The sequence below is a fragment of the Watersipora subatra genome, chromosome 5 (genome assembly GCF_963576615.1).
Source record: "Watersipora subatra chromosome 5, tzWatSuba1.1, whole genome shotgun sequence".
Taxonomy (NCBI): Eukaryota; Metazoa; Bryozoa; class Gymnolaemata; order Cheilostomatida; family Watersiporidae; genus Watersipora; species Watersipora subatra.
The window spans coordinates 26307167-26333517 of NC_088712.1; the positions used below are offsets into that span (position 1 = coordinate 26307167).

The 26351-nt window shown below is 39.4% G+C and overlaps 2 long non-coding RNA genes across 2 annotated transcripts; one reads left to right on the forward strand and one right to left on the reverse strand.

Annotated features, from left to right (window-relative positions):
* Positions 1–1843: 1843 nt before the first annotated feature.
* LOC137396318 (uncharacterized) lies at positions 1844–26140 on the reverse strand. The gene is made up of 4 exons (XR_010978526.1): positions 26048–26140; positions 9763–9880; positions 4890–5004; positions 1844–2533 (listed from the first exon to the last, which is right to left on the reverse strand). It is a non-coding gene; the product is annotated as an uncharacterized lncRNA (long non-coding RNA).
* LOC137396846 (uncharacterized) lies at positions 6899–9015 on the forward strand. Its single transcript, XR_010978629.1, has 2 exons — positions 6899–7147; positions 8116–9015. It is a non-coding gene; the product is annotated as an uncharacterized lncRNA (long non-coding RNA).
* Positions 26141–26351: the final 211 nt, after the last annotated feature.

The window sequence follows — 26351 nt, forward strand, 5'->3', positions numbered from 1 at the left end:
ATGACTTTGTGCCATGCAGAGCGGTATGCAAATTTTACTTAAATAGCAGCATAAGTCACCCAATGATTCATTCAATCTCGCTTATCTTGATTGGGACAATATTGGCTTGGAAAATGGGAGGATCTAAGATCAAATCCAGCATAAAACAAATAATTCAATCCTAAATTTTAATAACTATATCTCGAACACTGACACACACACACACGCACACACGCACGCACGCACGCACGCACGCACACACACACACACATGCACGCACGCGCACACACACATACCCACAAACTTCGAGATTTCTACACCTGCAGTTACAGTGAATTGCTTTCAAAACAGTAATAATTTTATCAGTTACCTGAGAATTGACACAAAGAACTTAGCAAACACTAAACCATATTCTTTTAAGGCAAGTATTCAATCATCATAGCAAAGTGTTTAGTCATCTTTAAATTAGTCATGAAGATCTCAGGCTATAGTGCTGATGCTAGTGCTGATGCTTATCTGTTTAGCTGCTGTCGATAGCCCCCATCCGACTTGGTATTCTCCAATATAGATCAAAGCTACTGTAGTCCCTGTAATACTGTCAGAGGTAGGCGATCAGAAAATATTGAAAATAGATTTAAAGAGTCTGAGAGGACATGCTATAAAAACCCACAAATGACAAGTGGAACTTTGATTTGTCGGGCAAAATCACTGCGTATAAAATGTTAAAGTCAGCAATTACATTTGTTCTGAACCTTAAGTTTTATCTGATCGGTGGCTGGTTGAAATTACTGAATAGCAACTGTAGAATCGAGTGCACCTAACACTGTTGGTAGCCTGTTTCTGGCAATGCTTCTAGCTTTGGGCATGATAATGAACTTATTCACTCAGCCAAACAACTACCTCAAAAAAGTTGAGTGAAAAGATAACTCCAAAGGTTGAATAACCAATATGTAACATAAAAAGGAAATTTGATCAGGTAGTAAACTATTATTACTGAGCCCTACTTTACTAGGAAGATAAAAAACTTAGGTGCAAAAATTTGGTCTTTTGCAGCACATAACGCTTCTACATGTATGTGCATATTTATAGTAGTACCTGCACCGCTTGTCTCCGTAATTGGTGACGTCTTTATACATGTAACTAGTCCACATAGTGAAAGTGGTACCTACAAAACTCATCTATACTTGCTTGTGACCTCCACATACATAGGACAAACCAAAATATTTTTGAATTGGCACTTGTGAAGGCTGGTGTATTTGACTACTTGACTAGTGACATTTACCAAGCTCATCAACCTTTTAATAGTGAAACCTGCAGAGCTTGTCTGTGTATTTCTTTAGTGAGAGCAGCCAGTACAAAGTTTACTATTATAGCTATACTCTGGCTGTCCAATACTCTGTGAAAGACTGTCAGGTGTAAAACCCTCATGTAGAGTTGTTAAAAGAGGCTTGGTGATGGTAGACTGGCACATGTGTTAGCAATCTGGTTTATCAAGCTGAAGGTGAAGAGTTCAAATCTCAAGCCCTGGATCTTTTTCTAAACTTTCAACTGAGGCTTTACAAGAATGGACACTGATATTATTATGGTGAAGACTAACACTCCGACAGTCTGGTGTGCCATGATATATCCTCATCTGTAGTAATTAAATGAAAAACTATCCCGTGGCAAGACAGTAGGTTGTCATAGGTGGCGGGGTGTTGGTCTACCAAGCCAGAAGCTGCTAGTTCAAATACTGTAGACAGTAATATATTTTCCTGAATTTTCCTGAGTGGTATCATACGGATGAAAAATCAAAGATCTTACATTGGCAACAATATAATCGATAATATATTATTATAAAAAATGAAAGATATTTGTAGAGAGAGAGTGCAATGATAGCAGCAAGTACAAGTAACGATATTTTGATGAACGGAAATACAATTAGTTGAGCATTTCTTTGATTATCTAATAAGGTGAGTGGTGGAAAAAGAATTATAAAATAAATCTGAAACCACAACAATTGAAAATAGAACAGAAAAGTACAAATAACTTATTAACCTGAATTACGGCTCACATAACGAATATTCATTTAAACGGAGTGACTATGTCAAAAAGTCTAAAAAGTATTCCGTCTACATAAATCATACGAATCATTACACACTTCACAACTCCATCAACTTTTGCATACCTTGTGACTTTCTAATTGTAAGTCATTTTATACACGATTTACCAAAAGAAAGGTGACGAGCATGTGTTAAAAAGCTACGGAATAACCAGAAGTATCGTGACTGTCTCGCCTTTGTTGCACTTCTCAAGGTCAAACATAATGTTTTGTTAACGGGTCAATAACCAAGCTATGAAAGATCACCTTACAGGTACCTGCCCACTCATAAACTCATAGAATCTCCCATACCCACATTTGTTTACATAATCATTGACAAGCACGTCGTCACCGATTGCTGTGACATCATCATCAGTGGACTGTATTCGTTGATCAGCTGTAGCAGAGGCAGTGATGCAGGTCAACAGACCATGTCAGAGTTTAGAGTTTCAACTTGCCCTGCCAGAAGACAGCCTATAAAAGAGTAAACATTGTAAATAACCAGAGGCAACTACTAGAGCAGCAATTACTGTAGCTCACAGCACACGACAGCTTAAATCTTTACTACATCATCTTTACTAGGTAAATCAGACACACGGATTTCTCTTTTGTACTCAAAATAAAGATTGGTCCATTAATTTTCGAAGTCATCAAGGCTTTTTACAGCGTTTTAATTTTTCTCCCAGACAACACAATCGACGCAACAAGCTACGCCCATAAATATGGGACGTTTTTAGGAACGGAAGTTCCTAAAAACGTTCCTGACACAGCTTTGTGACCTAGCCTAGCTTTTTAGGGACGGAAGTTGGTGATGTTTAGTTTGATCTAGAATTATAGATATGAGTGTTTTAAAACCCAATAATCTCTAAACTCCGCCTTCAAAATAATCTCAATCTTTTCTAAAAGGTAGATAGGCTATTTAACATTGCTTGTAGCTTGTTAAATGATGTTTAATAGTCTGAAGGTCTAGATAAATGAGCTCAAAGAGCCTTATTTTATTATAAGCTAGAGTTGTTAATGGATCAATTGTAAGCTAGGCTATGCCATAAAAATAACGATCTGTGCTAAAGGTATCTCGGCATTGTCATGTTGACGGTGGTCGTCGATTATTGAACCATGAATTGATGTCATTGATGAAGCATCGGGGAAACGCCGAGCAAGTTTGCAGTTGACAAACTTTCCCAATGCTTCGTCGATCATTGGCAACCGCCTTTCAAATGTGAACTATTTCAGCGATGGTAATTCACGGTAGTGGATAGCGTGATCTATTCATATCCATTTATGATTGTCGCTGTGGGACTACATTTTGATTCACACATGCTAAAACGGAGAAGTTTCTTCGCAAAAAATTAAAAAGATAAATGTCATGGAGTATTTCCTGATGCAAACGTGGATAGGTTTGTGATAATGTGAACACGGTTATCATTGACAATCGCTGAAGTATTGTGGCGCAAACACCAAGACCCGGCGATGTAGTGTGAACCAGCCTTCAATAGCCACCGCCTTCCAAATGACATCGTTTTAGAGACAAAATGCAAATTAGTCTCGAAACTGTTTGTAATTCTTTTACCGAGGCAATAAATATGAAAAATAGTGTAACCCTAGTGACCAGCATAGTTGACTTGCTATTTGCTATACTCGGGATGGTGGCAGTTATGGTTTGAACTAGTTGACTGTGAAAATAATGAGTACGGTTTATATATGCTGTATTCCTGTAACTCAAAGATAACCTCAAAAGTTTGGTGTGAGGCTTATACATACAGCATTTTCATGAAGATTTACGGTACCGAAAGAAGATTTACCTCAATGATTTACACAAGGATCTACCAAATGAATTATTCTGATTACTTTTAAATGATACCAATTGACATTAATGACTTCTGTATAAATTTACTCAGAAAAATATGTTTGTACACATATGAAAAGCTGTTTGTGTCAAGGAAGCCCTATTGTCTTCATCGGCCGAAAGCTAATCATGAATACAACCAGCGTGTATTGGAAATGAATAAGGTATAATGGAAATGGTAAAATTTATTATTTCATCCATATACAGACATGCCAGTTATTTTTCTACCTATTTGGACAAATGTAGTCATTTGTAGTTATCTAATGCAAACACACCCATTAAAATCATCAAAATTCGATAAACATGCTATGCTGTACGTGGTAGGCCTATATTGAAAGTAAAACAAAATACTGAGTTAATCTTAGTTACAATAGTTACCTACAGTAACGTTTGTGTATTTAGTGATTAATGTCTGCAATATTTATTTTTCATCTGCAATAAAATGTAACATTGTAATGTACCATGTTCAGTGGCAGCAGTACATACCATACATAGTTCTTACATTCAAGACAGACGTATAACATAGATGTTGAATTTAACTTAAATCAGTTCAGCTTACTAAACACATACACAATACTAAGTTTTAATATGTATTTTACTAAACTTTAACTTTTTCATTGGCCATATATTTATCTCCTAACTGTACCCAGTATCATTTCCAGTATAACTTATGACGAATAATGCAGAAATGAGGGAGAGAAGTGATGCATTCGACGAATAGCATTCTATATCTTGCAATAACATAATAGCATTTAATATATGATTTTGTACTTCAGAATTAACTAGTAAGAACTGCTAGCTGAAGTTGAATATTTAGGTATTGAAATTCATGCAACACCAAAACTCTCCTCAACAGAAAAGTAAATTATTAGCATCGTTGCCAAAGAAATTAAACAAAAAAACATGAAATTAAAGGAAACAAGGAAATTGCTAAGATGGTGCTAAAACAGATGAAAGTAATGATATGATACATAATTAACTCACACTGTCAATATTTGCTGCCTTATGTCATGATTCTCAATATCCTCGACTGGGTGGAACTGATCAGCCACAGTAAAATGAGCTGTATAAAGAGATGCAGAACATATCAGTTCATCACCTAAAATGGAAGGACTGTAATATTTACAGTGAGCTTAAAGTATAAATGCGTTAGACCAATAAAGGCAAGATATGAAAAAAACGGAACATATAATATTGCATTAATTTGGTGTATTCATGGTACATGTGCATTGATACATGACCTAGTAACTCTTTATTATAAAAAATAGAAATTATAGGTCGGCCATTAAGTACACTGCTTATTTCAAGTGTTTGTGAAAACCAATCAAAATTAATTACTAGGTGCATAATTTATGCTTCCCTAATTGGAAACATATATACAGATGTAGCCACTTTAATTATGAGCTAACACTCACTAAGTAGTTAAACCTTAACTGCCACATTCCTGAGTAGAGGTCTGTCAAACAGCAAATCAACTATGCTGATCACTCTGCTCACACTATTTTTCATATTTATTGCTTCAATAAGAATCATTCCAAACAGTTTAGAGACTATTTTGCATTTTGTCCCACAAACGATGTCATTTAGAACGGGTTGCTATTAATGGCTATAGTTCATTTAGAGGCGTAACCTAGCATACAATTGACCTGTTTCCAATGTTAGCTTATGATAAAATCGTAGTTTTTTCAGTTATCTTTTCTTGTCATCCAACCCATAAAACATCATGTAACAAGCTACAAGCAATATTAAATATCTTATCTACCTTTTAGGAAAGACTGAGACTATAATACAGGCTGAAATTAGAAAAGAATGGGTTACAAGACACCCATTTCGATAGAGTCATTTAATCGCATTCTCTTATTTGCCGTGTCATGGGTCAACCGTCTTTCAAATAGTCTTAGAACACAATTATATATTGGTAAAGTTTCCATCGAATGCATTACCTGTGCCGTACGTGAACTGCTGCTCATGCAACCAACAGTTATACAACTCCGCTAAACAATATCAAAGTTTAGCGTAAAAGCTAGTTCCGTTCAATTCCCTACAACCAAACAGGCAAACTGCTAAACTTTAATCTCGAGAGTAAGTTTTGTTGATACAACGCGGCAAAAAAAACTGACCAATGGCTGGGACAAAAAAACATCATGTCTGAAACAACAAGACATCATAAAGAGAAACTATTGAATACGAGGGACATGGTAACCCAGGAGCGTGCTGTTTTTATATGTATTATAGTTATATAGCCTTTGACTACAACCTAACCCTATAATAAAACCACATATAAAGATAAAGTTTTTATAACAAACTATTAGTAATTTTCTAACCATTGAACTTAAAACCCCTGGAATGGCAAGAGGTCATTCGCGAGTACGGAAATCCGGTCGACGCCATTATCAGTTAATGTTCAAGTTAATTCCATTGTGTTCAATGTGAGAAAGAAATCTAATTTCAGATTTAACAGCTATGGAAGGTCAGGAATACACTGCTCAATCAAAGGAACAGACTACTAAGATTACTACTAATAATTTATGTACGAAAGATAAGGGTGTAGGTGCACAGTGCTATTGCTATTCCATGAACTGCAAAAACCGCAAGAATGGACTTTTAAAGGAAAAGGCATGACATTTCACCAGTGAGTCACTTCTACTACTAGTTCTGTTACTATTGCTCAAGTCTACGACTACTAATAGTTGTGCTACTACTAGTTAGTACTGCCACTAGTTAGTTCTACTACACTAGTCACTGGGTGAGTGAGAGTTGATCAGTGTCACTACTGAGTGTACGAGTTTGACTGTATTTTGTCGGTGATTAGATAAATTTATAAGCTAGTGAGTGAAATGTTCTTCCTTCAGAACGAAGGTTTTTTATTATTTAAATTTTGAATTTTTTAATAATAATATTTTGGAACTACAACCCATTAGGTTATTTCTAAATATTTATATTTGAAGGAAGTGTTTGTCGTGCTTATAATATTATTTATTGTTGTACCTGGATCTAGCTAGCAGTAAGGAGATAAGAGTAATAATACTATTGTTATTACTACTGTTGCTAACTAACTACTACAGTTTCATTTTAATTTTTAGATTTCCAAACAAAGCAACTGAGAACTCTCATTATTTACAATGGTATCGCAACCGCAGAAGAGTGAATAAGCCTGATCCTTGAGCACTTATCTGCAACGAACATTTCAATGATCCATGTTTTAACAGCAGGTTAAAACGTTCGACTGAAGCCATTTAAAGGTAATATTTTTCAATGATTAAATTTAAAACCATATTGTCAAGCACAGTGCTGCAAGGTTGCTCAACTTAAAGTAGCTATTATCTAAAATAAATTTAGAAACCTCAAACAGCACCCAAAACAGTGACAGCTGCCACAGCAAGTGCCTATGAATATGTCTGCAGCTTAGCAGTTGTGTGATCTGTTCTCTGTGATTCTTCATCTTCGTTTCTGGGATTTAATGTCCAACGCATAAATTATGCTGTCCTTTTTATCAAATGTTAACTGTGTAAATGTTTTTTTCATTTCCTAGTTGTTGTAATAAAACTACATAATACTCCTGCAAATCATAAATTCCAAATTGATAGCAATAACTTGCAATTTAGAACATAAAACATCTTTTTGGAACAAAAAAAATCGATTTAAATAAAAAAAAAATCAAATAAAACAATAGAAATCGATTTTTTGATTTAAAAAAAATTATCAATTTTTAACAACCCTGCCTACAACACAACAGGGTAAGACGTGGTGAATCTTTTCATATCAAATAACGGTAATGTGAATTTTGTTGCAAGTCAACCATTAAGCTTTATGCCTAAGATGGGTGTGAATGACTTCCAGTGAAAATTGCTACATTTTCATTTTATATAGCGATATGGTAGCATTTTGAGCTGTTTTATTTTCATTTATTTTATTACTTGTATGGTTGTTTATTAAGGGTACTATGTTTATGTGAATAAGACATTCATTTTTGTTGATTTTATGTAATTGTTATAATTGATGCTTTTGTTTAGGGGGTTGGAATAATAATCCTACTGTTACTCAGTTTAAGGCTACCTTCGCAGACTTATCATCAAATGTGGTGCAGAATCAGATGCTAGTAAGACAGGTAATGTTACTGCTCAAAACGAGATTCTCATCATACAGGCTACTCCAGAAGTTGATCAGTTTGTCGAACTCATTGATTTCAGATGTCAAATTTCTGTTATAGGTAACAGTATAGTCTATATAGCTGGCTACATTGTGCAAAAGCTAACTAAAGTGCTGTCGTGACATTGGCCGTCAGTTGCTGGTTACCACTAAGTCAAATATCCAGTACCGACATCTCTATACTCTACTCAAGCTACAAAACAATGGAGGATTGGTGCGTCCATCAGACGATGTCATCAGGATCCTGCTAGTTGCAGATCAATACTTTCGTATTCATACAAAGCCAGATCCACTCCATTGTGTGGTGTATTTTATCAGTAGTGTAAGGTCTAGTGATGTGTTATGCTTTGGGAAACACCTTACGGATACGGCAGATGGCATATCCAACCACTGTGTCATTGATGAAAAACTTAATTCAGTCGTTTTATGATCTCCGACAGCATCATTATGCTAAAATCCTACACTCAAACTGCAAGGTGCATCTTTGTGGCATACAATACTAAAGTAGTACTTTTTAAAGGCCAGTAACAATATAATCACTGTAATATTCATCTGCAGCTGTTGTTGTGCTATTATTCCTAATCTAATTTAGTTCTAAGAAACTGATGCACCTTGGCTCAATATTCAGTGGTATACAAATCTCCTTTTACACAGTTTCTGTAACGTGTATGTATAAGTTTAATCATCTGATTACACTAATTCCTGCATTTCCTTGTTTGCATTATTTTGATTATTCTCTATTACAACGGTTTTTAATTTCCGTTTAGTTGTTGCAGTAGTTCATTCCATCTTTTACAAATACTGTATTATACATATCATACATTCATAAGCTATTATCACTTAAATCTTGAAAACAGTTTCTGTTTTGGCAGCATACCTATGTGTTGTTTTTATCGAAATACTTCATGTGCTAAGTTTTTCCATATGCATTTATGCATATGTAATATAAATTTTAATATAATGGAAGTTGTTATTTGCCTGAATATATCATTTGCTGGGTTTATGCGTTTGTAATACAACAGTTTGTATGAGTAACATGGTCGACGAAAATTTATTATACATCTACTTATCATTTGATATATCCCACTCCATATGTTATAAATAGGTTTTCTTCTATCAGGGCACTCTAAACGTTGTGTAGGAGTAGCTTTCATTAACACCCAGCTGGAAAATAACTATTCAATATGTACATTTCTGTCATTTTTCACCGTTTGTTTACAAACGGAACTAGCATTCGATTAGCTCTCCAATATGGCGCATACGTTTACGTATTATCAACGTAAAAGTCACGTGATTGCCATTCCAGGGGTTTTAAGTTCAATGTTTCTACCCTTTGCGATTGTTTTCGATGTTTGAGGTAATCTGATGGCCAAGACTTTCCAAGGCTGAAATCAACAAAAACCTCAGAGCAGTTAAACAACTTGTAAGGAAAAGGTGCATGAAATGACGTCATTAGTCGCTATAGTCGCTATAGTTGAAATCTGTTCATAGTGTTCATAGTAAAACCCACTTTTATCTAAATTCATCCTCAAAATAATATCAGTATTCTGTGAAAGGTAGATAAGGTATTTCGCTATTAGCTATTACTAACTATTAGCTTGGTTGCCAACAACCTAAACAATGAAACAGCAATCTAAAGGAAACAAGGGAATTGCTAAGAAGGTGCTAAAACGGATGAAAGTAATGATATGATACATAATTAACTCACACTGTCAATATTTGCTGCCTTATGTCATGATTATCAATATCCTCGACTGGGTGAAACTGATCAGCCACAGTAAAATGAGCTGTATAAAGAGAAGCAGAAGAACATATCAGTTCATTACCTAAAATGGAAGGACTGTAATATTTACAGTGAGCATAAAGCATAAATGCGTTAGACCAATAAAGAGAAAATATGAAAAAAACGGAACATATAAGATTGCAGTAATTTGGTGCATTCATGGTACATGTGCATTGATACATGACCTAGTAACTCTTTATTATAAAATATTAAAACTATGAGCTGGCCTTCAAGTATACTGCTTATTAGAAGCGCTTGTTAAAACCAAGAAGATGTATGTGAAGCGTACACGCAGACTACGTTCTCGAAGGAAGAGTAAGAGGGGAGTAAGAGTAAAGTCATAGACGATGTTTGAGCAAAATTTGAAACATATTGTAACCCTAGGAAGAACCACATATATAATATAAGCTAATTTTTTGAAGCTAAACCAAATGGGGATGAATCATTTGATATGTTTCGGTTTAGGATTAGGAGATATGCAGATTCTTGTGATTTTGGTAATCAATTAGAACTGAACACGAGAGATAGAATACTTTTTGGTATGCATGATTCTAGATTAGCTGAACGTTTGATGGAAAAGCCAGACGATGAATTAACATTAGAGAATGTAGTAAGGTGGTGTAGGTTAGCTGAGTTGAGCAAAGCTAGTCATGTGTTAGAATCCACACATATAGCAGAGGCTACTGCAGCTCACCCTATTGAACCTGGTCAATTCCAATGGTTCAAACCTAAACGACCAGGTGACAAATGTCAGAAATGTGGACACGTGAAGCATTCACAAGGTAAAACATGTCCAGCAAAATAAAGTTCCTGTCACAAATGTGGTAGAGTTGGACATATCCAAAGGTGCTGCAGGTCAGAGGCAGTTCAGGAAGTGGAAGAACCTGAGTTTGAGGCTGATGAATTTTTTTTTGTTTATGTCAAATATGAATCTAAATCTAGCCCGAGGAATGTAAAACTGATAATTAACAACAGCGACATTAAATTCAAAATCGACTCCGGAGCAGATGTGACGCTCATGACTGCTGACACATACCAAAAGCTGCAGCCAGTGCCTTAACTGACACCTACCAATGCTGTTCTCGACAGTGTGTCTGGCACCATTGAGTGTAGATGGACGTTCATGGCAAAAACCCTAGTCAAGGACAAACTGTATAAGTTCAAGGTTTATGTAGCAAAATGTACTAACGAGTTATTATCTAGAACCTTGTCTGAGATGATGCAGTTAGTAAAGTTGGACATCTATGAGGTGCGCAGACAAAAGGATAAACTGAAAGAGCTAGGGTGCATGAGAGGGTGGGCTGTGAAAACTTGGCTAAAACCAGGAGTGGAACCGTTTAAAGTGACAGCTGCTCGCATGATACCCATACCGTTGATGAAGGCTGTGCATGAGGAATTGCAAAAAATGCAGCAAATTGGCGTCATTGAGCGGGTAACAGAACCCACTGATTGGTGCTCACCTATAGTGGTTGTACCAAAAGAAACCAGACAAGGTAGAAAGAAGGTCAGAATACGCGTTGATCTCAGAGAGCTTAACAGAGCCATCAAGCGGGAGCATTACACTATTCCTACTGTAGCTGACATTATAACAGAAAGGGAAGCAGGAAAAGTGTTCTCTAGTTTGAATGCAGCCTCAACCTACTATCAGATGAGACTGGATGGTGAAAGTCTGAGGCTTACTACATTTATTGGACCGAAAGGAAGATACTGTTTCAAAGGAGTCCCTTTTGGAATAAGCTCAGCCAGCGAAATATTCCAGGCCAAAATCAATGAATTCTTAGAGGGCATAGATGGAGTGGTTGCCTATCAGGATGACATTATTGCCACAGGACATGACATGGAAGATCACAACCGGCGTTTGAATATTGTCCTTCGACAGTTGAGAGACAATGGGGTGAAACTAAATAAGGAGAAATGCATGTTTGGAGTGGAAAAGTTAAGATTTCTGGGATATGTGTTCAGCTCAGAAGGCATGAGTGTGGATAGTAGCAAATTTGAGGCTATCATGAATATGAAGCCACCAGAAGATGCTACGGGGTTGAGATTGATAATTGGTATGATAAATTACTTGGGCAGGTTCATCCCTAATCTTGCCAAAACCATGAGACAAATGTCAGCCTTATTGAAGGAGGATGTGGTATGGCAGTGGGCCCTGGAACAGCAAAGTGCCCTGAAAGAGGTACGAGAGCAACTCCTGACAGCTCCTACTCTGGCATTTTACAGCCCAAATAAAGAGACTACAGTAGCCGCTGATGCTAGCAGCTATGGACTCGGTGCCGTCATTCTACAGAGAGACAATGAAGGTAATGACAAACCTATCACATTTGCATCCAGAGTCCTTACACCAGCAGAGTGCAGAAGATACTCGCAGATAGAGAAGGAATGCTTGGCAAGTGTATGGGCATGTGAAAAGTTTGATCGGTAACTGTGGGGCTTGGACAGTTTTCATTTGGTAACAGACCACAAGCCACTGGTGCCTCTCTTCAAGGGTTGTGATTTCAATGCTGTCCCTATTAGATGCCAGAGACTGTTAATGAGGCTAATGAGATACAATCCACAGGCACAGCATGTTTTTGGAAAGCGTCTGTTAATAGCTGACTGTTTATCATGACACCCAGTGCACAGCTGTGAGGATAAGAATGATAGGGAAGTAGCCCACTACGTGAATGAACTGTTAGAAACTTTACCTGTGTCAGCATTGTGCATTGATAGAATCAGAACGGCATCGGTGACTGAAGACACCATTGTATGGACTATAAAATTTACTACTGAAGGATGGCCCAGGTATTTCAAGGATGAATCTGAAGCGCTCATTGACTTTCACAGGAATAGAGCTCACCTATCTGTGGCAGACGAACTCTTGCTGCATAATGCATACATTGTAATTCCCACTGATCAGAGAGAGGAGGTATTGAATGTGATTAACCAGGGCCACATGGGCGTAAACAAATGTAAGCTCAGAGCTGGCGTAGCTGTTTGGCGGTCACAAATCAACAAGGATATTAAAGGCAAGATAGCCAGATGTGGATTGTTTAAGAAAACTCGACCGGCTCAGGTAAATGAGTCTATCAGGCAAACCCCATTGCCTGAGGGACCATGGAGAGTTGTTGAAACTGACCTGCTGGTACACAATGAAATGACATATGTCGTCGTAACAGATTACTTCTCGAGATACGTAGAACTGGTGCACTTGACAGAGACCACAAGTGAAGCCCTAATTAACATGCTTAAATGAGCATTTTCTCGGTGGGGTGTGCCTGAAAAGATAGTCAGTGACAATGGCCCACAGTATAGCAGCAAAGCCTTCCGCGAAGTTGCTAACAAGTATGGTTACGTGCACTTTACTTCGTCACCGAAATACCCTCAATCAAATGGACTAGCAGAGCGTAGTGTAAGGACTGTCAAACGCATATTAGATCAGGAGGATCCTTTACTAGCTCTAATGGTATATAGAGCCACTCCTATTGAAGCTACAGGTCTCTCGCCAGCTGAGCTCATGACTGGGCGTCCTTTCAGAACTACAATGCTGTCGCTACCACAGAACATGATGCCAACCAATAAGACAGAGGAGGATGTCAATAAGACAGAAAGGAAAGCCAATAGATACAAACAAGGCTCTTGTCCGTTGCTTCCACTAAACCCAGGTGATCAAGTTGGGATGAGAGATGACATTGAAAAAACCTGGTCAGAGCCTTTGGAAGTGACAGGAGAGGCTAATGGCCCTTGTTCATACATTGTAGAGCGCCAAAAGGGCCAAAAGTAAAGGCGCAATTGAAGGCATTTACAATGGATACCAAAGGCAGATACTGATGATTTGACACCAGAGATTAATAATAATACAGGCAACCAGGTGTTAGATTCACCTAGTAGGGCAACACCTGTAGTCGGCCCAAAGCCCCCACCAGTCACCCGTTATGGACGCAAGGTCATAGCGCCCACTAGGTTGATAGAGAAAATGTAAAGCAGCTTTTATTGGAAGGTTTTGCAAAATTTGGCACTGATCCTTGTTGTTTTTAGTTTTATGCTTTCAGTTTGTATTTTGCCATGTGCCTTATTTTCCTAATATGGATAATCAGTCTTAGGAACCTTGTTCCTTTATATCATATAGTTTACTCGGTTTACAGTTATGTTTACAATATCTATATAAATTATGGTTTTCAAAAGGGGAAGATGTTTCCTGTTCTCATAATTATTGTAAGGTGTTAATGCGGAAATAAACCATGGCAGTTTGCCAGACACACACCCAGAAACCTGATCAGGTTTCTGAAACAGTAATTATTTATTATAAAAGATAAAAATTATGAGCCGGCCTTTAAATACACTGTTTACTACAAGCATTTCTGAAAATCACTCAAAATCAATTACTAGGTGCATAATCAATGCTCACTATGGTATACTAGAAATTTATGTATACTGAAAACCATTGCAGGAATATAGCTACTTTAATTATGAGCTTCAATTCACCGAGTAGTTAATGACATGTAGTCTTATTAGTCATGTAGGATATTTGCATGTAACTGCAATTATATGATTTCAGGGCTTTAAGGCTTTTTATGAAAGTCAGAACACTGTAGGCATAAACAGCTTAATGTTAATTTTATAGCTATTTAAGCCATTCTGTCTGTTAACTCTCAGACTGTGAACAACACACAATAAATACATTATTTCAAGCACTACTCAATAAATCTATACTATTTGACATGGTGTCAGGAGTAGGATCATAGGATTGCATCCGTTTTATTACAAGTGTGACATGGCTGAAGGAGGCTTAAGACCACCAGGCAATTTTATTGTACAACAGTCTACTGGCAATCCAAGTGAGTCAAGTCGCAACTGGTCAGCATGGCTACAGCAATTTGACCTCTATATGATAGCTTCAGAAAAATCTACTAAAGACGAATAAATACAAGTGGCGACATTGCTCACACTGCTTGGAGCAGAGGGACAATAACTCTTTCATACATTTAACCTATCTGCTGAGAATGCTAAAAAAATAACACCGGTCAAAGAAGCTTCCACAAAACATTTCGCTCCTAGAGTTCGTGAGGAATTTGAAAGGTACAAATTTTACAGTAGAGTCCAGCAAGAGGGTGAGCCTTTTGACAAGTATGTCACAGTACTGAGAGACTTGCGGTCAACATGCAATTTTCATAAGGCGGAGAGTGACAAGGCACTAAGGGATAGGATTGTATTTGGAATAAATTCTGAGTGAGCGCGTGAAGAACTGCTTGGCGTTGATGGTGATTTAACATTAGCCAAATGTTTGGATATATGCCAGAGAGCAGAGGCTACTGCGAAATACATGCAAAATATTAGAAATATGCCACCTGGTAACATTAATGCAATAGTCAACTGTGAGTCAGATGCTGACAGAACACATACACAAGGGGAAATGCCTGATCTCACTGTAAACACATTAATGAGCAGACACAGCACCAATAGAAATCGGTGGCACACTGCAGCTAGTAATAACAGCCCCACTACCATGCCACTGGAAATCAGAAACTGTAAGTTCTGCAAAGGAAATCATGCTCGCCGTAACTGTCCAGCCTACGGCAAGTGCTGCAAAGACTGCCGGAAAATTGGTCACTATGCAAATTCCAAGGCCTGCAATGCTGACATTAAACCTATAGCCAGGGCTAATGAGGTGATTATTGCTGATGACAATGCTGCGTACACAATCAACACTACAGACATCACTGGTAAGGAATGGTTTATTGACGTTAAGTGTGAAAATCGACTAATACAGCTTAAAGTTGATACAGGGGCTTCATGTAATGTCATGCCAAAGTCTGTTTATAATTCCTTACAAGGTCAAAGCTTCAACTGAGAAAACATAGCCAATCACTTTTGTCTTTTAGGGGACATAAATTGCATGTACTAGGGGTAGTATCACTGTCTATTGAATATAGTAATGTTTTTTCGGCACATGATTTTGTGGTGACAGACCATGGACAGGTAGCTCTGTTGGGTTTGCCTAGTACCAAAACATTGGGTCTGGTGTGCACAGCTGATAGCATTACAAATAGCGTTGCATCACAGTATCCCAGCGTTTTTGATGGGATAGGCTAATTGCCTAGTAAACACGCTTTGAGACTGAAAGATAATTGTAAGCCTGTTGTACAACCTGCTAGGCGCGTGCCATTCAGGCTCAGAGAGCAACTCAAGTGTACGCTTTCTGAGATGGAAGACAATGGTACTATAGCTAAAGTGAGGGTGTCTACCGACTTGGTCCATCCAATTGTCAATGTCCTTAAACCAAATGGCTCTTCGAATTTGTTTAGACCCTTCAGAGCTAAACAAATGCATTTGTAGAGAACATTTTGCTTTGCCAACAGTCACGGAGATATTTGCTAAACTGTCAAAATCTCGAATCTTTACCAGCTTGGACTGCACATCAGGGTTTTTGCAGCTTGAGCTTGACCATAGTAGTAGCATGCTAACCACTTTTGCCACACCTTTTGGCCAATATAGATTATTGAGGCTTCCCTATGGCATTAGCTCTGCGCCTGAGGTTTTTCATAGAACAGTGAGCGAGTTGTTTGGTGACATTGAGGGTGTTGAGGTGTATGTCGATGACCTGCTCGTGCATGCTCCTACTAAATCTAAACATGACAAACTTCTGGCTGCAGTGCCTGAGCGATGCAAGGCTGTCAATCTGAAGTTGAACTTGTCCAAATGTTTCTTTGAACGCACTGAACTAAAATACCTGGGTCATATATTAGGCAATGGGGTTATAAAAGCAGATCCTGCAAAAGTAGAGGACATAGTTGCTATGCCCGACCCAGTTTGCAAAGAAGATGTTCGGCGGTTTTTAGGAATGGTCACTTACCTTTCAAAATTTTGTGATAATCTAGCTACTTTGACTACTCCACTCCGGGAGCTCACTAAAAGGAATTCTGTGTGGGAGTGGTCAGAGGGTCATAAACAAGCTTTTGAGTGCATAAAGTCAGTAATATCAAAAGGGCTAGCTTTGAGAATGTTTGACCCAGAGAAACCAGTGACTGTTTCGGTTGATAGTAGCCAAAATGGTGTGGGTACAGTAATTCTGCAGGAGGGACAGCCAATAGAGTTTGTTAGTTGTGCACTTACTGACACACAGAAGGCTTATGCCCAAATAGAAAAAGAGTTTTTGGCTGTACAATTTGGCCTGCAGCGATTTCACCAGTATGTGTATGGGCAGGCAGTGACAGTGCAAACTGATCATATGCCACTTTTGGGTATCATGAGGAAAGGCCTGAATGACTTAACAGCACGGTTACTGCGAATGAGATTACGCATGCAGCTATATGACTTTGAATTAGTCTACGTGCCAGGCAAATCGTTGATGTTGGCAGACACACTTAGCAGGGCATACTTGAACAGGGTAGGTGAAAATTCTGAAACTATGATTTGAGAAACAATGAGCAAATACAAGCTGTTGTATATGGAGTTTTGCCAAATGTGTTTTTCAGAGATAGACTGGTAGATTTCACCAGCAAGGACCCTTCTGTGGAGGTTCTCAAATCATATATTACAAAGGGGTGGCCAGCACATCGGAGGTTTTGCCTAGATGGAGTCAAACCATTGTGGAATCTGAAAAACGAGCTCACATGTAACAATGGCTTGATATTACGCAACAACCAAATAGTTATTCCTGCAGGAATGCAAAAAGAAATTCTTGACATCATGCAAATTGGGCATCTGGGCACTGTTAAGTGTATAATTGAGGATGCAAAGAATTCAGTCTATTGGCCTGGCTACCTTGCACATGTAAAAGAAATGGTTGATTCATGCTTTAGCTGCCAAGAGCATAGCCGAGCCAAATCACTACCGACAGTTGAGCCTTTTGAAGTGCCTGAATACCCAATGCAGTATGTGGCCACAGACATTTTCAATCTAAATGGCAAAGAATACTTGGTAATTGTGGATAGATACTCAAAATGGCCAGATTGTTACGAGCTCAGAAATTCAAATTCTAGAACTGTGATCGAACTATTGCAGCGCCAATTTGCAAACTTTGGTAAGCCTGAGATCCTACTGAGTGATAATGCACCGCAATACAGTTCCTACGAGTTTAGGTGTTTTGTTGAAGAGAATGATATCAAACACATAACCAGCAGCCCCTACTTTTCAAGGGTAATGGGCTAGCAGAGCGCATGAACCAAACCATAAAGAATAGCCTCAGAAAAGCTTTAGAAACAGGCCAGACATTGTTAGACGTTTTAATGACCATCCGTTCAACACCCTTAGGTGATGGGCTGCCCACCCCCGCTGTGCTGTTGCAGTCTAGGTCTAGTTTTGCACTGAGCAGCTGCGCTATAAAAATCTAAACGCAAAGAACATTGATATCCTTTTAAGGAAGCGCCAGGGTCAAGATGTTTTTGGTAAAGCTAGCGATAAAACAATTGCTATGTTTAGTGATGGGGAACATGTATGGTGCAGAGTGGGTCATAGGCAATGGCTTCCAGCAAAAGTCATTGGCCATGCTGGGACGCCTCACAGTTTCCATGTCGAGCTGGAAGGGGGAAAGGTGGTTAGAAAAAATCAGTCATTCCTCAGGGCAAGAAAACAAAACTTGCTTCGCTATGATGTATGCTCAATGCCTAGAGCTAGTGAAAATTCTGGCCTGAACCACGAATTTTATAGACCAGCAAGTAGTGCTCCAACAGTCACCACCAATTCAAGTGAGACTGTACCAACCAGTGCGGCACAAATTACACACAATGCAAATGTCACTGTTACTAGGTCTGGCAGGGTATCAAAACCACCAATACGATATGGTCAAGACACTTGACTCATTCGCACCCAGGCGCGAGTCATCTCGCATATTTATAACGTTGCTATGCACCCAACGCGAGTTAACTCGCGTCTGAAATTTGCCAACTCCTTGCATCGTTATTTTTAAACTATAAAAGAACATTTTTAATTAGTTAGAAAGATAAATTTCTGGCCAATCAGACAAACTTTAAAATTTGCCTCTATGACGTCTCCAGCGAAAGTTATAACCAAGTTAGTACACCCATCTCAGTTTCTACCACAACCGGAAATCATCATGCCGACTTGAAATTTTATCGTTTGTGATAATTTTTTTTCTACTCCTGAAGTAAATATGCAGATTCAGAAGTGGTAAGACATTGAAAGACTGCATAAATCAAATCAAAACATTTTTTTTAGTGTTTCAAAGTTTTTATTAACTTTTAATTTTGCCAATTTGAATCGTTATGCTTGTACTATACCTGGTAGTGCGTAGCAGTATAGCTGGAATGTAGCCAGAGCGTCGGTCAAGGCACGTCCTTCTCGGTCGCTAGCAGATCAGAGAGAGCGAGCTGGAGCGTCTTGAATCGTCTCCCGCCCTGCGTCACACTTCCGGGACTACCACACCTCCCTCTTAAGCTCTCCTCCAATCCAGTGTTAGTGAAGGTGCAACCACACCTAAAACCGACAATCCAAACACGGGTGCAGTATCACGAGTTGAGTAGTGCATGGAGTTACATTATTAGTATACATGTATTTTTTTTTTCATCATTTATGAACTGTCCCTCTCAAGAAATTGAAGGAAAAACGAAAGGTCTTTCCTGGTACACTTAACTAGTTAGCTGTCCTATCAGCGATATAATTAAAATCTAATGGAGACCACTCCATTTAGCATTATTCAGCATCACGACTTCCCTAAGCTCCCTCACCCACTGCCTCACAATTTCTCGGGTTGGGTGAAGGCCATCCTTCAAAAACCTAAGCCGAAAGCGATAATAACCTCTATTTCTCTTAAAAATGGTATGGTGCAAGAATGGTGTGCACAATCCATTGGAATCATTAAAAGCTGTGATATGTTTATTTTCTTCCACCACCATGCCCCTTATTACGCGAGAATTTTCAGCGTAATCCGCTGTTAAAATCTGACGACCATGACCTCCAGGAACACTGGCCGCCAGATGATCATTGTACACCCTAAAGTCCATTGGGTAAATTGTACACAATATAGGGAAGATTTTAAGACTACCTAGCCTATGATCCCATCTTTCAAAAATGCTCCACACCGTACCCAGGTAGGTTGTCATAAGTTGAGCCTCCCGTCTATTCTGAGTCCTATGAAGCCTAGAGAATCGGACTGGTCCTACATGAATGTATATGAAAGACCTCTGGAAATGTTCCCTTCTATCAAGAACATAGTCAATGACTTCCTGCCAACCTACCCCCGGCAAGCAAATGGTCTCCCATTGTGAGCTGACAACGTCTTTGACGATTGAGTTGCCAATTAGGAAATTTCTCATGCTAAAAAAAAAAACCACACAAAAGTTATATATTTAGCCTCTTAGGTGCCCTACTTACCCGGCCACTTCTGGTTGTCACCCTCCTGGTCACTGTTGGTGAGGCACGAGGGTCACAGGGTTGAACCTCCAATCTTCGTTGACTCTCTTCTGACCATCTCTCCGTTGTACCACTGTCATGACCCGTCAATGGCTCCGGTTCAGCAATTGTCGGCACCTGTCTAGAGTCGGGTACCGCTGGTACTTCTACATCCACCCCTGTGCCGAACTCAGCTTGAACCGCTGGTGAAACCACACCTGACTCTGACTGTGGACTTGAGTTTTCACCACGAGGTGCTACCACACCTGGAACCGATGCTTCTGAATCCCTACAAGGTCTGGTTAAGTGCCGATTTCGCCTCCACAGCCTTTGTGATTGTCCTATGGCTACAACCTCACGCCCCTGTGCCGCCACAACTCTTGCCCTCACTGGCTCTTTACCTGGGTCTTGTATGGCTAAATCTTGTCCAATCGGGACTGATTCTTGTGCCTTAGTCCTGTACCTTCGATTATACTGATATGTTTGGTAGTCCCGTTGCAACTTCTCTGTCTCCAGTAGCCTCGCATAGTCGATCTTGCGGCCATTCAAAAATCCCATCGAATTTAGCCCTCTTCCGAACAACAGTTGTGCAGGGGAGTAGCCATTGGCTAATGGTGTGTCTCGATATGAACAGAGTGCCGCATCAAGATTGACATTCTTGTTCATCAGAGCTTTTACAGTTTGTACCGCCCGCTCAGCCTCACCGTTACTTTGAGGGTACCTAGGTGAACTTGTGACATGCTGTATGTCCCACTTTCTCATGAACTTTTTGAAACTCTCAGAACTAAACTGTGGACCGTTGTCACTCATAACCGAATTTGGTACTCCAATCAGACAGAACAACTTTTGGAGAATTTTAACGATGACTTCTGACGAGGTTGAGTCAACCAACTCATGCACTGTAATAAATCTGCTGAAGTAGTCCACTACTACCAAGTATGACCGAGACTCTTTCTCCATTATGTCCACAGCCAACCTCCACCATGGTCTCTCAGGCAGTTCTGCGCGCATCAGCGGTTCTCTGGGCCGTCTACGGAACTCGGCACACTCAGGACACGTTTTGACCAGTTCCCGGATCTCAGTGGTCATTCCTGGCCACCAGACTAGTTCCACAGCCCGACGTATACACTTCGTTTCTCCCTGATGGCCCTTGTGCACTGAGGCTAGTACTGACTGTCTTTCCAGCTCCGGGATGAACACCCTGCTGTTGTAAAACACAATCCCCTGTACTACTGAAAGGAAATCCTTGAAAGTGTAAAAGCTGCGCACAGTCGGGTCTACATCCTTGTATTGCGGCCAGCCTTCTGCAATGTATTTCAACAACCTCATTCCTGCAGCATCCTCCAGAAGAGATGCCTTGATCCTTTCAAGTCGATTAGGAGATATAGCCAGTGAGTCAACCAACTCACACACAACAAGAGATTCGACCAAATCTGCGTCCCCCTCAACTTCCGCTACACTCAATGGAGACCTAGACAAGGCATCTGCCAAAACTAGCTTTGCCCCTGGTGTATACATAATTTTGTAGCTGTAAGCCATCATTCGGAGTCTAAACCTCTGAACACGTAATGGCAGCTTGGATAGTTCCTTGTCTCCGAGGATTGATATGAGTGGCTTGTGATCTGTTTCCACCTCAAACTCACGACCCGCCAAATAGTAATGAAACTTCTCACATCCCCAACAGATTGCGAGTGCTTCCTTCTCTATTTGAGCATATTTTTGCTCTGCTGCAGTGAGACTGCGTGATGCATATGCCACCGGTCGCCACTCCCCCTTGACCAGCTGTAGGACAGCGGCTCCAAGCCCATATGAAGACGCATCTGTACTCAGTCTTGTTGGTGCCTCCAAACAGAAAGGTGTTAACGTGGGTGCCTTGGAGATCGTCTGTCTCAACTGATCGAACTCATTAGCTTGCGCACTTTCCCAGACCCATTCCTTGTCTTTTTGTAGCAATTGCCGTAGATTGTGCGTTCCTCGAGACAATGTAGGAAAAAATTTTCCGAGGTAATTTAGGACTCCGAAAAACCGCCTTAACTCTCTTTTGTTGGTAGGTGCCTTAAAACTTCGCACTGCCTCAGTTTTCTCCGGGTCTGCTTTAATGCCCTCTTTAGAAATAACATGGCCCAGAAAGACCACCTCTGGTGTGTTAAATTGGCATTTGTCACTGTTTAAGGTAATTCCAGCTAATTTCAGCTTCTGCAGGACGGCTTCTACTCTTTTGTCATGCTCTTGTTGGCTAGCACCATAAACCAGAATATCATCCATTTGACAGATTACGCCTTCGCTGTCCATTAATGCTTTCTGCATTTCCCGCTGGAAGATCTCTGGTGCAGAACTAATCCCAAACGGTAAGCGTTTGCATTTGTATCTGCCGAATGGCGTTATAAAGGTGGTAAGCTTTTGACTTTCTGGGCTGAGCTTCATTTGCCAGTATCCACAGTTTGCATCCAACTTTGAAAATTTTACTGCTGACCCAAGCTCACTCAGCGTCTCCTCTGTTTTGGGTAATGGGTGAAGCTCCCTTTTTACTGCCTCATTCAATCGGGTGAAATCGATGCATACCCTGATCTTTCCGTTCTTTTTTGGTACAACAATACAAGGTGCACACCAATCTGTCGGCTCCTCTATACGCTGAATTACCCCGAGTTTCTCCATTCGCAGCAACTCTTGCTTGAGAGGTTTTCTCCTTGCAGCTGCCACTCTTCGGGGAACTGTTTGAGCAAAGGGCTTGACATCATCTTTAAGTGTGACCACAACTTCATTTTGCATTGCGCCTAGTCCTGTGAAGACTTCCGGAAATTTCTCAACCCAGGACCTGTCTTCCTGTATTTCATGCAGAAACTTTATCAGCCCTAGTTTAGAGATAGCTGGCTTCCCCAACAACGGTGTAACCAACCCCTCAACTATATAGATTGTCTCCATCACCTGCTTATCTCGTAGGTGAAGCTCGGCCGTTGTTTTCCCGGCTATGCTCAACTTATAGTTGCCTGCTCCCCTCAAAGTTTTGGACGACTCCTCCATTTCTGGGAACATACTAGACAATGAACTTGGGACTGCGGTCACTGCTGCTCCAGTATCTACCTTAAATCTAATCGGCTGTTTGTTGACTAATATCTCAATAAACCATGCCTTATTAGTTTCTGTCATGGGGCTCCCGTTTATCACCTCTAGTCAATCTGATTCCGATCCGAGATATAAGCCATCTACATCAATATCTTCAACTTCATGAGCTGCTCTTTGCTTTCCCTGCTTACCTCTGCATGCCTGTGAATTGGCCCAATGTCCCTTCTGTTTGCATACCCTACAAACTGATTTACGTGCAGGGCAGAACTCTGCCTTGTGGTTTCCTCTTGGGCAGTAAAAACATTTTGCAGTTTCTCTTTGATGCTTTCTTTGCTGTTGACCCCTAGGCTGATATTCAGACTTCCCTTTGCCTATCATATCTAGGTTGACCTCAGTCTGTCTATTCATCTTAGCTGATTGCTCATGATGACTGACATATTGTTTAGCTTTACTGATACATTTTTGCAAGTCATTATTTTCAAGGTCGATCAAGTATTCTCTCAAACGGTTGTCACTGACACCCACTATGATGCGGTCACGAATTAATTCTTCTCGCATGGTGCCGTATTCACATACATCAGCTTGAGATTGAATCGTAGTAATAAATTTGTGTATTGATAAGTCTCCTTGAACCAGACTGTTAAACTTGACCCGTTCATATATAATGTTTTTTACAGGTTCGAAATGTGCATCAAAGTAACGTAACACATTCGTCAAGGTCTTCTTCTGTGCCTCTTGTTCCTCATTAAACACAAACTGATCATAAATAGGAACACTCTCCGGACCCATCAACAACAATACATTGGCAATTTTCTCATCTTCGTCCATTGTACTGAATTTCTTTGCAATCATGTAAATCGACAGTTGTCCCTTGAAAACCTTCCAGCTTGCTGCTAAATTTCCATCAGCCCATCTCAATCTCTGCACAAACCGGTCATCCTTAGAGTGATTGTCTTCGGCCATTATTGTGGATGTTCAACGCTCACCAGTGACCAGGGAGTTCAACCAAACTCAACCTAACAGATGGACACTGACGTACCACAGAGAAAATGCAGATAAACAATGGATTATAAGTACTAGAACAATCAAACTTGTTGCAATTACAACAATGTATTTTTTTGCCAGTTACTCAACCCGGTACTGCGTAAATAACAATGTGCTCTCTGAATTGAGAAAGGACCACACTAGCTTTAATGCTTAACCTAAATGCTAATACTATTGTTCGAAAACACAGGTTCAACCAAACCTCGGCTGCCTCCTTTTTATTACACGCGTAAGTATTGACGTCCGCTATCTGACACCATGTACTATACCTGGTAGTGCGTAGCAGTATAGCTGGAATGTAGCCAGAGCGTCGGTCAAGGCACGTCCTTCTCGGTCGCTAGCAGATCAGAGAGAGCGAGCTGGAGCGTCTTGAATCGTCTCCCGCCCTGCGTCACACTTCCGGGACTACCACAATGCTAGAATAAAAATGCACTCTTCACTCTGCCAGCCGTAGTCGGACTAGCGTTATCTTTCGGTTTCGATAGGATCATATTGATTCTTAGAGCTATCTATGAAGTCTGAAAAGTCAAGAACAGAGTTATTGAACATATTTGTATTTTTTGAAACATTTTCATGATGTTTTATTTGAGTTATATTGGCATATAGATTTGCTATGATTTTGTTTGAAGGATGATGCTCGTGAGTAAAAGTTTGAAGTTAGAGTTTCATGATTTTAATGTTCATGACTAACTGCATATGTATAAATAATAATCATAAATATGTATTGTCTGTAATAAATGAGTAATTTCAGTCAAACTTTGTATATTTTGTAATTTTTATGGTGCAAATCTAACTTTGTTTCAGCAAATGACAACTTTTCAAAATTAGAAACTTCCTGAAACTACCTTCTTTGAGGCACGGATCTACATAAAAGAGACACAAGGTGTCTATATGAATGTAATATATTTTGAAAGAAGAGACTTGGTTGGTTCTTTTGAAATTTGATTGAATAAATTATCTCAAGTCTGTCTCCTGTAGTAGTAATTTGAGTTACGACAATTTTCTGAAAAATCAGCGGTATCTGGGGCTAATCGCCTAGAAATTCGTCGGGTGCGAATGAGTTAACATTAGCTATGGTTCGCATTAAGAATGCTTTATTATATTACATTACTTCTACACAAACTGTACACATACTCATTATATACTTCTTGTGGTTTTAATGTATTACTCTTTCTTTCAAATCTAATAGCAGTTTGAGGTATACATGCTGTAATTCTGAACATATCTCTTGTTGTTTTCTTTGGGAAAAGTATGATGACATGTAGTCTTATTAGTCATGTAGGATATTTGCATGTAACTGCAATTATGTGATTTCAAGGCTTTAAGGCTTTTTATGAAAGTCAGAGCACTGTAGGCATAAACAGCTTAATGTTAATTTTATAGCTACCTAAGCCATTCTGTCGTTTTGCCTCAGTTATGTGTTAACTCTCAGACTGTGAACAACACACAATAAATACATTATTTCAAGCACTACTCAATAAGTCTATACTATTTGACAGTTAATACCTTTGATTATTTACGACATACACAGCTAGCAAAGATAAAGCTCAAAACTATAATGATTTGATTCGACTTCGATTCGAATTCTGTATTACCTCCACAAGAACGATAATATTTAATAACATGATAACGAAAAGACGTTTGGCCGGAATAAAAGAAAGGCAAAAGAGGGAGAGAACAAAAGTAAAAGCAAAGTGTTAACAAAGCAGATATGTGACACTGAAAACGTAGAAAATTACGTGATAACACATGGATGTATATTTTAACAGCGAACCTGTGTTAACAACAACTAACATTACATATGGATCTATTGCGTAGGCACCGTAGCAAAAATGTTTTCTACAAATATGTTCCAACGAGAATTGTAAGAAAACCTATTTAGCTCGGCTGTAAAATCTTCCAAAGAAGCTACGTAAAAGTCGAGTCCCTACACACACCCCCTGGATTTTGTGAGAGTATAGCTAATCATACAAGCGATTCCACTATATTTTATCGTTTTCTGATGTTTCCTGCGTAGCAAAGATCTTCATCTGGATATACATGTAATGGGAAACGGCATTGTGTTCCGCACACCCACC